The sequence below is a fragment of the Rhinolophus hipposideros genome (genome assembly GCF_964194185.1).
Source record: "Rhinolophus hipposideros genome assembly, chromosome: 1".
Lineage (NCBI taxonomy): Eukaryota > Metazoa > Chordata > Mammalia > Chiroptera > Rhinolophidae > Rhinolophus > Rhinolophus hipposideros.
This window is the reverse complement of record NC_138047.1, coordinates 50,947,415-50,960,394: the sequence shown is the minus strand read 5'-3', so window position 1 is coordinate 50,960,394 and position 12,980 is coordinate 50,947,415.

The following is a 12,980-nucleotide window of genomic DNA, read 5'->3' as shown; positions in this document are numbered from 1 at the left end:
ATAAGAATTTGTGATAGACCTCTCTCAGTTATCATTATCAAGAGAAAAGGAGCCCCTAGTCCTGACCTTTGTCAGCTTTGTTGTGCTCATTGTGGAATTAGGGTAAAATATTTCTTTCAAAGTTCCAGGTGCTTTCTGCTCAGCAGAAGCAACATCAGGCTTCAGAATGAGAGAATTTACCTCTCTTATCTTCATTGGAATTTTGGCTTCAGAAATATAAGATTCATCCTCTATAACAGCTTCATCTTTACTGAGGAATGCTTTACCTTCAGTTTCTGAGGTAGTGATTTCTATTGCAGATGGATTGATTATCTGTTTTGTTTACATGGTGACTTATAGTAGGTTTCATTTATCTGTCCTTATTTTGTGGATTATAGGTTGAAGGGTTATATTGTGTGGAAAGTCCATGGTGTCAGTTTTATCATTAGCACCCCCATTCTCAGCGGTAGATAGGTCAGCGGCTACATTTATATATTGGATTCTCTGAAAAAGTAATAGGATCTTCCAGAGGAACAGAGGAGACCACAGAGTAGGGCTAAGGATCACTTTGCACCTTGGTGACTTCCCAGTTTTGGTCAATAATAGTAGAGTATTCACCAAATGGCTCTGATATCTCTAATGTCACAGATTTATTAGCTATAGAATCATCATTTTCACTAAAAGCAACTGCAGTTTTAAGTCTTTCCTGATTGGGAATTACAGAAATTTTAATCGTATGGATAAGACACAATCTACCTCAGGCATGGGGGAATCACCATTTTCATTGCTCTTCTTAGAGTCAAAGACAGAGGCCCTAGGGGAAATGGTGGTGACATTTGCTGGCATTTTGTTGCCATTAACAGGATTAAGAGAAGCTGTTTTGATTATACCCTTAGTAATTTCACCAGATAGTAGGTATTCTCAGCTTGAGAGGCAGTGTCCTGAGCCAAGCAGTTAATGATCCTCTGAAGGCATGACTTCACTGAAGTCCATTTTATTTTCATTGACTTTTGATTTTTCCTGATGTGATGGAGTCTTCTGTCTCTAGGGCAGCTGTGTTACAAACATTAGATGAAATGCCTTTCCTGTCGAAATGACCTTGATGTTTTATGGGGGTAGAGATCTCTGCATGGCCAGTAGGGACAGCATCAAATGCTCTGCTCTCTCCTGTGGTAATTGTTTCTGTGTGTGGTACAAAGAAATATTTGATTTTTTTATTTCCCAAATCAGAAAATTCAGGGAGAATGATGATAGCACCATATTTACTTAGAGTATCCTTTCCTGTAGATGATTTTTCTAGAAACGCAGGAGGAAAAGTCTCATCTGCATCAATTAGAGAGGGTGTCATGGCTTTTAGATGCTGAGTATTGAAGTTTTTGATGTAATCTTTTAAAGAATTGGCAAGAATATCAGAGTCAGACTTTTCTTCTTTGAGAATAATAGTTTGGTATTTTTCTTTAGTTTTAAATTCAGGATAAGTTATTCTATACAGAAGACTCTTTGAGGAGGGTGTATGAGATACCAATTCATCGAGTCCATGTGTAAATTGAATAGGATTTGTAATAGGACTATTTTTTTCCTTCTCTAGTTCAAAGGTGTACTTATTTGAAATATATTCAGAATCACCTTTATCAGGTTCGATAATGATCAAGTCCATAGCGTCTATGTTATTTTCCTTTGCCGAAGTGGTCACAGGCCTACTAATAAAGGAATCATCTCTCAATGTATTTGCATATCCTAGTAATAGAGAAGTACCTGTTTCAAATACATGGTTATAATTTTCCATATTTATGTCTTCAGAGGAGAGAGGAATGGAGAAGGTCACAGGTATAATGCCTTTAAGAGAATTTTTTATGCTACCTTTAGCAATTTGGTTTTTTTCTGTACCTGGATCAGTTTGCTCATCAATATAGGTTGCATAATTTTTCCTGGAAGTTTCTTTACCTAATAATTCAGTTTTTTCCATAGCAGAGTTTATATTATCTTTCATAGGCACCCTAAAATCTGATGTCATAAAGAGAGATTGTTCAGGGACAAAGTTATATATTTTTGGGATATTTTCTTTCATCACCAGATAAAATACATCACCACCAAAGAATGCATCATGTTCAGCACCACTATTACTATTTTTTTCAACCACCTTTTCTTGAAACTCAGGATTAAATTTTTCAAGTAGAGGTTTTGAGATGTCAGTCATAAAGGATGATGCAGGATTCTCAAATTCAAGTTGATCAGTTGTGATTCTGGTTGTTCCTTTGAGGCTGATGGAGTTATCTACATCAGAGTTAAGAGAATAATATTTGGCTGCCAAGTTATTGCCTTTAGAAACATTATCACCTGCAATAGGTATAATATGAATTTGATCCCACACATTTTCTTCTTTAAGCTTATGTCCCTTCTCTGCCATAATGGGGAGATCTGCCTCATTGTTTAATGTTATATCTTCCTTGAAAGAGTTTTCAGATTCATATCTTAGGATATAAAACATGGTGTCAGCATCTCCTTGGGAAGCAGTGGTGACGGCTACAGTTAAAGCTTCTGGGGTAGACTTACTCTGAAAAGTTTTGGGTATTATAATATCCGCCAAAGAGGTCTTTTTTATAGGTTTTGTTGCTCGAAGAAGGGCAACTGACTTCATTAAGGTAGAAGAATCAGATGTTAATAAAGTGCCATCATCTCTAGATACATTGGGGTCATCTCTGGAAATGGTAACATCATCTTCTAGTTTATTAGGTTTATTTTTAAAAGTATTAACTTCATTCATAGTCTGAATGCCTTCCTTTATTGGTGAGATGGCAGCTATTGAAGCCACGTCTGTTACAACTTCAGGGTTTTTATTTACATAGGAAATGTCATTGGCTACAGTAGTAATGTCAAGAGGGATATTTATTATTTCAGTCCTAGCCATTTTGTCTTCATTGGCTAGTGTCTTAGCATTACTTAGAGTGATAGAAGCAGGGGTTTCATAACCATCTCTGTAATCAGTAAAGTGTGCATTGAGTGATAGTTTATGTTTCATGATGTGCTGAGCAAGATTTGGATTCTCCATAGTAAGTGGATTATCACTGATTACATTGTAGTACATATTGGGGAGTATAGGGTGATCCATTCTTCCAGTTTGGAGGATAGAATTGCCAGGTAGAAGGAATTCAATGCTATCTGCTGCTTCCACATTTTGTTTCACAGTTGCACTTCCACCCAAACCATTAACTATTGTTTTGGTAACCATTGTCTTAAAATGTATTTTGTCATTTGCAGGTTTAGTGACATCATATAGAACATCAATATTTTCTTCCCCAGTAGTGGTAAGGTCTCTGTCAGTTATTATTACTTCAGCAATAGGTATAATACTACTTAAACGGGAAAGAGACTTTGTGGTATCGACAGTCACAAATCCATTCCTTTTAAAGCCACTGTCTCCAAATTCAACATACTTGAAATTATGTGCAGGTGGAAGGTCTTCCTTTCCCTGATAAACATCCGCTTCCACTACAGACTTTACTTCCACATAGGGAGTTAATTCTTCTTCATTAGCTATTTCTTTGTCTATCAAACTTCCAAATCTTTTTCTTGGTGTGAGACTGCCAGGTGTCTTTGCAGACAGGGAGGCAATGGTTATAGTGGGCCTTCTTTCTGGCAAAGTGGCCTCATTAATCATCGGTTCAGAGCTGTTAATCATGTTTATGGTTCCCTTACCTGAACTGGCAGTGAAATTGTATTCATCACTGGGAGAGATAAAATTAGCTGTAAGGAAAGCAGACTCCAGTGGAATGTTCAAAGGGTCTGCTGCTTTGTTCACAGGATCTGATATCCAAGTACCAGTCAAGGAATCATCTTTAATTAACGGGGAGTTTGGAGCTTGATCATTTCGGGCAGTAGACATTAAGGTAGATGATTCTGCTACTGGCAGAAGAGTGTATCTTTTGTTCATAGGAAAGTCTGCACCAGGGTTAGGACCTGCACCACCATCAGCCTGGTTGTTATTAGTAGATAAACTAATGGTTTCATCCACAGAGTCAGTAAACTTATCTAAAGAAGTGATACTGAACTTTGGATCTGAGATCATGTCAGCTCTACCATCTTCACTAAAGTCAACAGATTCAACAGTTCCAGGGTGAGTGATAGAAATCATAGGGCTGATATTGCTCTGGAAATTGGATGTTTTAAATGGAGTGTTTCTTTCAATATCCATTTTGGCTTTGGCAGTATTTGTAGTAATTGTGGGTGTGGCTCCACGGTCACTTCTGTCATTAATGAGGTTTGTGTGTTCCATTGCAAAGGGCTTTATTTTATATTTCAATAGGGGATTGAACATATCAGGGATGTCCGAAGCGAGGATGATTCTGTTTCCTGCTGTTTGGGCATAATAATCTGCCTCAGGGTTAATAGAGTAAACTTTTCTTCTAGTTTCTGTCATGGAAGTGTCTGGGTGAAGGAAGATGACTTCCTCTACAGTTCCATTATTTTGGTTCATGTTTGCAATTTCTTGAGCCATAGGAAAAACAAACTCAATTCTATCAATGTTCACAGGCTTAAAATTGTTCCTATCAGTTTTGCGATAAACATTGGCATCGATATTAGAATGGTACGTAGATATTAAATCACCTACTTTAGATCCAGTTGCTTCAGCAATATTGTTATTGTTAGGTGTTGTGATATTTTCTATCTGAACAGTGTGTCTGCCTTCTATTATTGTACCTTCCTTTGAAGGCCAAGTTATTTTAAAGTTAATATTGTTGTTAGTTGTTGGATCTATGGAGTTAGAATTAGCATAATGTTTTGTAGAAGTGATTCCATTTGTTTTGGAAACAATTAAGTCCTCTGCATGCATCATATTTTTAGCTACATCTAACATTGTTTTGGTATCATCAGAATTACTAATAACATTATTGCTTTCCTTATACATTCCATAATTAAGAAAAGGATTTGGGGGATTGATATTGGAAATAGTATTAATGGGGTTGATATTGGAAATAGCTTCATCAATATCAGTGGGAATCATGATAAATTTGGTATCAGCCTTGTTGTAAGTACTCAGAATAGGAATAGATTCAAAGTCATTGCTGTGTTTTACAGAGGTAAGGGTAGGTGTTTGAGTATTATCTGTAGTTCTATTACGATTCTTGATGTCTGAAACTTCAATCACAATAGGATTGTCTTTCTGACGAAGACCAGGAACATTGCTTACAGCTTTGCTATATTTTTCCAGGAGAGTGGTATCAATTATGACGTTTTTGTCCTCTATGTCAGGAATATCAAGTAGAGTTTTGTAATTTTCTAGAATGTCCGTGGCATCAGTTTTTGCTCTATTGTCTTCTTTCATCAGAGTTGTGGTACCAATAAAGGATATACTCTCTGGTTCTGCTTCTTCTTCATAGGTAGTAGTAGGAGTTCCAAGGATGTTGTTTGTGTTTGATACGGCAATGGCATTCTCCTCTTCAGAGGCATGAAACTCATTCTTAGCACTTTGGAGGTATGCAGCAGGATTAGGGGCAAAGAATGGTTTAGATCTTCCAGTGGATGGGAAGAAGGGTTCAAGACTCTGAGTTGCTTTGGAATCTGTCTGAAAGTGGGGAATAGCAATGGAATCAGACTTATATTCATGAGTAGTTATGGATACAGTTGCTGAGATGCTATTTTCCCCTGAAACAGTCATCCTGCACTGTGTTATTCTGGAGTTGGGTGCAAATCTAGAAATTGTGCTATGGACAGCAGAAATGCCCTGCATAGCAGCACATGAAGGTGAAGCATTGCTCTTTGGAGCCTTTGCTGAAGTAGAATTGTCTACTCTACCCTTGGCATAAGAAAAGATAGCTGAAGTCTGGATAACTGTGGGCTAATTGGTGTATAACCCCCAAATTGGATAAAGTTGTATATGTTAGCTTGAAGAGCCTCTGAAAAATTTCTCTTAGAAAGAGATCCAGAGAGCCTTGTTACTCTATCAGTAGACTCAGAGTAGCTGTTTTAATCTTCTGTACTGTACAGAAATTTATTTTATTCTTAGGGTGGAAAAGAGTTGACTTGCTATTTGGCTGTCTGATGAGGATAAAGGTCGATGGCAAACAAATGTTGATTTGCCTGTGTATTTCCTGATTCCCATTATACTAAAGGGAAAGAAGTACAACGTTTTTGTGAGGTTCCCCTTGCAAATTATATTTCATTAAAAACCTGAAATCAATAGTCACTACATTAAATTGATAAAATAAAGCAACATTCTGAAGGACTCTGCTTTCTTCTTTATCCATTGGTTGTTGAGTTGATCAAGTTAGAAATACAAATATCAGTGTAAAAAGGAATAGTATGTTAGGATTAAGTGCCCTCTATAAATATAGATATGTTAGGGTTTAATACCCTCTGTAAAAGTACATCCACATATCCAATGGCAAACTTTTCATAAGGAATTTCTTATGTGTAAAACATATAGATAATCTTATTCAAATCCTATACTATCATGCATTATAACTTCAGTTATCTTTACATTACTATGTATATGATAAATTTTTTAAAAAGGAGATTTATAAATAGAAAATAGAATTTTAAAAATTCAGTAATGTTTTATTTAGTAAAATATTCTTTCTTGCATTAAACATAAGTTGATAATCTAAATCCATTCTTTCCCTCCATCTAATTTTTAGTTCCAAAAATATTATCCAAAATACTGAAACTTACCGGGAAGTAAGTCACAAAATTCAAGATGATCACAGTCAGAATTAGAACGTTCATCTTGTCTTGATATTCCCTGCAACTAAGGTGCAAGATTGTCCTATGTTACATTAACACATTGACAATTTGAGTGGCAATTTAAAAAACATCGGAAATAATCTCTACTTTATTTTAATATCATTAACATTAACTAAAATGCTGGTTTACTTAATAAGATAAACACAGTGCCTGAACAATTCTAGTGCATTATTAGAAATGATAATATGCCGGACAGAATACTCTGTTTCCTGAGGTCAATACCATTTTAAGCCATCAGTGAATACAGGAAGAATGTTGACTGTTCTCCATAGCTTATAGAGAATCAAGGAGCAACAATGTAACTAGCAAATACATTTTGGACAGAGTACTTCAGTGAGGACTTCATTATATAAATTCACCCTTATTCTTTAGTTAATAATGATCTATTTGTTGCATTTTTCAGGACTCTGTAGACAAAAGTTAATTTGTTGAATCTATATTCAGCCAGAGTTTTAAGATCTGTCTTTGTAGATTCCTTAAACAAACAGTTTATAAGAAGGAGTAGGTATTTGATGAAAGAATAACTCCAAACCTGATTTATTCAAGCATTTACCTTGAAAAGGAATTTTTCCTTTCAGCTGCTTTCTAGCCTTCACTCTTGACTGTATCAGCCTGGTTCAGCAATGCATGGAGATGAAATCCTTGCTGAGAAAGTCTAAATCTAAAAAACACTGCTCCTCACTCTTCTCCCTTCTTTATTTCAATGGGGACACAAAAGCCTTCACATATAAGGGATTGCTTTTGAGCTTATCCCAAAACAAAAGAAAGGAGAGGAAGTGGCTGTTTGTTTTGTGCATGTCATCTCTCAGGCTCAGTGTGACCCTGTTAGCTTATCTTCAAATTGAAAGGCGCAAGGTTCATATTTTAAATATTATGAAAACTTTTAAAAGTTAACTCTCTAGCCTCTAGTGCCATGTCCTCCCTGTTTTCCTGTTTTGTGATTAATTGCCCCTTTCTCAGCTTCTACAGCAAAATTTTGATTTACTATAATAGCATTTAACATGTATTGCTATTTATTAGTTAACATTGGGATATGCTCTATGAGGTTGTAGTTTTTGTAAGGACATAATTTTATTTGTTACATAGTCTGATAATTATGTTTATAATATAGAAGAAGAGTAAGTTTTAAAAAAACAACATGCTTATAACAATCATTTTTTTCCTCTTTTGTACATGAGTTGTGTAGATTCCATGCTGATCTCTCAGGCATCTGCTTCCTTTGGTAAACTCAACACTGCTGATAGAGCTATTAACTTCAGTTTCTGAAACTAATTGTCTATGTGGAACCCACCAACGGATATCATCCCTATTGTGTCACTTGCTAAGGTAATTCCTTGGTATACATTCTAAAACCTCCATAAGAATTTGAACTTAAAATTTTATTGACTTTTAGTTTCTGCTATGCAAGGCATGGTGCAACAGTACCTTTATTAAACCATTAGTGCAGTACCTGAACTTAATTGGCGTGCTATCTCTCCTCATTTGAAGACACCTAAAATTTTACTTACTGGTAATTACAACTTTTTTTTTTTTTTACCCTGCATACTTCTTTCATATCATGTAATCCTAAAATTCAACAATAATGATTGTGACATATGGGTCTTACTAGGTAGAAAGACAAAGTTAAACTTCCTGTAGTTTTTTCCCCCCTTCAGGCTTCCTCAATTTCCCTATCTTCTGGCTCATCTTAGTGTTTTCTGTAGCTGACATTCTTTTATTACACATTGGAAGAAATACTGAATCCCCAAAGTTATGTCCAAGACTGGCACTGGATTGTTCCTTTAATGGAGATGAGTATTGATGCACAAAGCTTCTATGTACATTATAATGACCTCCAGATCAAAAGCAATGTGTCATGAGTTGAATAATTATAATGTTATCACTTTAGTAGCTTGGAAATCCCATTCCTCTGATATTAAGTATTTATCTTCAAGGGAATTAAAGTAATTGTTGGAAAGCTAAGTGCAGTAATACATACTTAAGGATGGAATGTTCATTTGATTAAAGATGATGTTTGCAGATCTTTTCATTTCAAGTAAGCTGCCAGAGTCAGACTCAGAATCCCTGGTTGGCACTAGTTCATCTTTATAAGATCCAAGATAGCTAAGATTTCTGCCTCATTGTTTCCAAAGTTGAACCTGGAACAATAAAATCAAGGGTTTGTCTGTTAAGAAATCTTTTCTTTTTCTTTTCTTTTTTTTGTAATCCAAGAAGTCCTAATCCATTGTCACATTTCATCCAGGTGAATCGTTCATTTTTTTATTTCACATGCTTTCCAATTTATGATCTACTCACTATTTCTATAATGAGTTAGTAGGCTAACACCAGTGATTATACTAAAATAATCACATTGAAGCACGAGATACAGATTGGAGAATGTGTTATTGGTGTGCACATACAGTTATGATTCTTACATGGAAAAAGTGAAGCTTATAGGCACAGCCCTAACTGACTTTTACAGAATTCTTGTTTTGTTTTATTGAATCTCCAAGCTTATCAGTACTATAAGTTTAAGGGATGAGAATACATATTGGTTTAACAAGTACTTAGTGTGTCTGTGAAAGGTACTGGTGGATAAACAGAAGTAGCAGATACAACACTTACTCTCAAATAATTTATAATCTATCTGAGGAGGAAAGGAATGTTTATGTTAACCATGTTCATTGCCATTTGTTTATTTATTCATTCAAGTATTAACTGAGTGCCTGTTAACTTTAAGGTTCAGCTCTAGGCCTGAGTAACATAATGGGGAGCAAAACAGGCAAAATCTGCCCTCTGAGTTACATAATCAAAGGACTAATTTGGGGGTTTCAAAAACGGAGAAATAACTTTTTGGGAAGGTTCTTGACTCTGAAGTTTGAGTAAGTTTTGAGGCTGGAGTTGAGTTGGGGGAACATGTTAAATGTAGGAAAAGGCATGAGCAATGGCACAGAAATGAGGATTCTCAGGGCTGATTGGGGTTAAGAAGAGGGAATGTCTGATCTCTATACTTCTGTCTTGCATTCATGGCTTGGGACAAGAGTAAAATCAGTAGAGACCTAGAGGAAGCTCTGGGAACACTGAAGCTAGTAAATTCTCCCGTCTTCTTCTTCATGTCACTACGCTCACTGGGATCAGGGTAGAATCTCACACACCTGGAGTAAGACTGGCCATTTTGGAGCCTTCATATATATAGGCCTTCCATATATATGGAGCCTTCCATATATAGGCCTCAAGACTTCAACCCCTTCCTAACCCCAAACTCAGCAACATTATCTGCCTTGAGACTGAGAAGACTAACCTTACTGTGACCTTTATTCCTTACCATATCCCACATATAGCTCCCCCTAACTGAAGACATGGATGTACCTGTCATTATTTTAAATCTTGTCTCTTTTCTTTTCCGTACCTCTGTACCTTTGAATCTGGAGGTGCGTTAGAAATCTCCCTTGTTCTTTATTGATGCGTCATGACATTTTGTGTCTCTCTCCAAACTTTCACTAGTTTGTACTCTGGTGTCATTAGTATATAACTCCTGTTACATATTCAATTAGTCATCTAGTAACACTCAAATCACTTCCCCTCTTCCTGTAAAGGTCTTGTTTTAGTCAGGGTTCTCTAGAGAAATCAGTAGATTATATATAGGAAGAGATTTATTATGAGCAATTGGTTCACATGATTATGGAGGCTGAGAAGTCTCATGCATGCTCTGCCATCTGCAAGCTGGTGATCCTGGAAAGCCAGTAGTGTAATTCCAATCCAGGTCTGGAGGCCTGAGAACCAGGGTAGCTAATGGTGTATATCTATCCTGGTCCAAGGGAAGGAGAAAATAGATGTCCCAACTCAAGTAGACAGGTAGGAAGAAAAAGGGCAAATTCCTCCTTCCTGGTACCTTGATCTTAGCCTCCAGAACTGTGAGAAATAAATTCATGTTGTTTAAGCTACCCGGTCTGCGGTGTTTTGTTATGACAGCCTGAGCAGACTAATTCAACAACTCAATTCTTCCCATTGCTCAGATCAAAAATTTTGAAGTCATCCTCGACTATTCATTCTGTTTTATACCAAACATTCAATTCTTGAGCAAATATTGATGGTTCTGTCTTGAAAATATATCCAGAATCTGATGACTTTTCACCAGCTCCACCACTATCATCCTTATACAGGCTTCCATCAACTCTCACCTTGATTACTGTTTTTATATTTTAACTAGTTTTCTGCTCCACTTTTTATTATCATTATACAGGCAGCTGTAATGTTCTTTTTAAATATTAGTCAGATCATGCTGCTCAAAGCCTCTAGTGACTGTTCAGTAAATAAAATTAAAGTCTTAAAGGTCCTGCAGAATATTTTCCCTCATTACCTCCCAGAGCTCATTTTCTGTTTTCTCTATAGCTCATTTTGTTCTAGCCTTGTTTCCTTGTTGTGGTACCTTGAATGTTCCAGTTATTCTTAGCCTTGACAATGAAGAAGAGGAATGACAGTAATTAGAAGCAGGAGACTTAATTTATAGACTGTTAATCCCAGTCTAGAACAGAGGTCATAAATCTCTGTAGAGGGTAAGTTTATATGAAAATAAAGTATTATTTATAAAAAAAATTATTGGGAGAGGATCAATAGAATATAATGCGTATTAAGAAGAGTTAAAGACAGTGTTGATATTTGTAGCTTGGGCAACTTTGAGGATGATAGATGATTGTAGAGATAGAGATTATAGGGCAGAAGGCTCTGGGAGGCAAAAATAACACATTTCTTTTCTATTTTTAAAAATTATGTATTTATATATATTTTTTCAATTACAGTTGACAATCAATATTATTTTATATTAGTTTCAGGTGTACAGCAACAGTGGTGAGACATGTATATAATTTATGCAGTGCTTCCCCAATTAGTCTAGTACCCACCTGGCACTATACATAGTTGTTGCAATATCATTGGCTATACTCCCTATGCTATACTTCACATCCTCGTGACTATTTTGTTACTACCAATTTGTACTTCTTAATCTCTTCACCTTCTTCATCCAACCCCCTCATCCTCCTCCCCTCTGGCAACCATCAGTTTGTTCTCTGAATCTATGAGTCTGTTTCTGTTTTGTTTGTTCATTTATTTTGTGCTTTAGATTCATTCCACATATAAGTGAGATTTTTAAAAATCTTTTAAACTGTAATTTTTACTGTACCTTTTCTATGTTTAGATATGTTTAAGTACACAAATACTTACCATTGTGTTACAGTTGCCTACAATATTTAGAACAGTAACATGTTGTAAGGGCTTGTTGCCTAGGAGCAATAGGTCATAGCGTATAGTTAGGTGTGTAGTAGGCTGTACCATCTAGGTTTGTGTAAGTGCACAAACATCTATGATGTTTTCACAATGACAAAATCACCTAATGATGCATTTCTTAGAACATATTCCCGTTATTAAGTGGTGCATGACTGTAGTCCACTTATGTACAACTGCTTAAAATGTATTGATTGTGATACTTATTCTTATGTTTGAGCTCGTATACCTGCCAATTTCACTTTTGAAATACCGTCTGAGTGTTTTCTTACTTGTAACCTCATCAGATTCCTCTACAACCCTTAAGTATTTTGTTAAAAATTATATAGTTTCTAGAGTGGTAGCTAGAGTTCAGTAATCTTTATTTTGAAAAAAGAAACCAAGTGATTGTGATTTAACTGTCTCTAAGCTATCTTTTGGAATTACTATTCTAGAATTCTAAGCTTTCTGACCATTGGCAGAAGTACTAAGACACTTGGATTCCAGTTCTGGCTTTGCTACCAGATGTTCTGAATTTGAAAAAATCCCATACCTCTGTATCCTATATGTAAAATGGGAGAATATCTCCTCAATTTCACAGAATTACCAACAAAAAAAATCAAAATTTGGGCAGATTAGAAGCAACCAGCTGTTATGTAAGGTGTCTGAAGACATATAGAACATTAGTGAATTTCCCCATCTAATTCTTTGCATGACACAAATAACCTGCCATTGAGATGTGCCTTTGCATTGCTTTTCCTGTGTGGAAGGAGTGCTACTGCCAGTTACAGGTGTAGTGGCTGTGGCTATAGTAGCAGGTGGTGGTTGCCACTGGGCCAGTGATGGCCTTAGCGTCAGGTGTGGTAGTTGCTGCTACCATTGTGATGGTTGGAGCAGTGGAGGTTCCTTCAGGAGGTAGAGTGGTAGCGTCTGCTGCAGGTGTGGAAACCACAGGGCATGCTGTGGATTTTGCAGGAGTCATGGTAGCTGCAGTACTTATTGCAGGGAGCGTAGTGTCATCT